Genomic DNA, 952 nt, shown 5'->3' with positions numbered 1-952 from the left:
AGGGGAGGGCAGCATGGGGAAGAGAAGCAGGAGGCTGCTTCTCAGGTGCTTCCAATCTGCCTTGCAGATGGACTGCCTAACACAAATGGTAACAGATGATCCCGAGGGCCTGAGGGCAATAGGAACAACTGATGTTCCTTTCCTCCAAAAAAAAGATAAGTCACTCCCAAAAATGGAGCCTGTCTTGCTCCAAAAAAATCCATAAAAATCACCCGTGTTCTTAGCCCAAAGCTTTTCCACTGCTTGGCTGACTCCTGACCCCACTGCAGGTGCTGGCACCACACCACCTGACTGCAGTGGCTTTGTCTACGCGGCCATGCTGGCAGAATGAGACTCAAATGGCCATGGAAACCAATTCCAGACAAGCTACCCGGTGAGCATGGCTGTCCTGGGTACAGCAGCATGGGGAAGCTAAGCAGGAGGCTGCTTCTCAGGTGTTTGCCATCTGCCTTGCAGATGGACTGCCCAACACAAACTGTAACAGATGATCCCAAGGGCCTGAGGCAATTAGAACCACAGGTATTACGATCCTCCAAAAAAAGATAAGTCAGGTCCAATATGTCGCCTGTCTTTCTCCAAAAAATCCATGAAATCTCCCGTGTTCTTAGCCAAAAGTTTTTCCACTGCTTTTCTGACTCCTGACCCCACTGCAGGTGCTGGCACCACACCTCCTGATTTCTTTGGCTGTGTCAACTGGGCTTTGTTGTGAAAGTGAGTCCAGTGTGGGCATGGAAAGCAATTCCAGACCAGAACCCAGTCAGCAGGGCTGTGCAAGGGAGGGCAACATGTGGAATATGAGTCTGCGTCTGCTCCTCTTTTGCTTCCCATCTGCCTTGCTGATGCACTTGAGTTGGGGTAATAAACTCTGTTACCACAAAGTAATTTTGTAGCAGGTATGATTTATTCAGTGCTGCGCAGACACCTGGTGCAATGGGCAGAGATCCCCCTAACT

At 50.0% G+C, this 952-nt stretch overlaps 1 long non-coding RNA gene across 1 annotated transcript; it reads left to right on the top strand.

Moving 5' to 3' along the window:
* Positions 1–332: 332 nt before the first annotated feature.
* On the top strand, positions 333–895 carry LOC109365005. Its single transcript, XR_002110731.1, has 3 exons — positions 333–373; positions 457–519; positions 654–895. It is a non-coding gene; the product is annotated as an uncharacterized LOC109365005 (long non-coding RNA).
* Positions 896–952: the final 57 nt, after the last annotated feature.

The sequence above is a fragment of the Meleagris gallopavo genome, unplaced genomic scaffold (genome assembly GCF_000146605.3).
Source record: "Meleagris gallopavo isolate NT-WF06-2002-E0010 breed Aviagen turkey brand Nicholas breeding stock unplaced genomic scaffold, Turkey_5.1 ChrUn_random_7180001950367, whole genome shotgun sequence".
Classification (NCBI taxonomy): Eukaryota; Metazoa; Chordata; class Aves; order Galliformes; family Phasianidae; genus Meleagris; species Meleagris gallopavo.
Note: the sequence above shows the minus strand (reverse complement) of the source record. Positions and strands in the feature narration are given on the sequence as shown.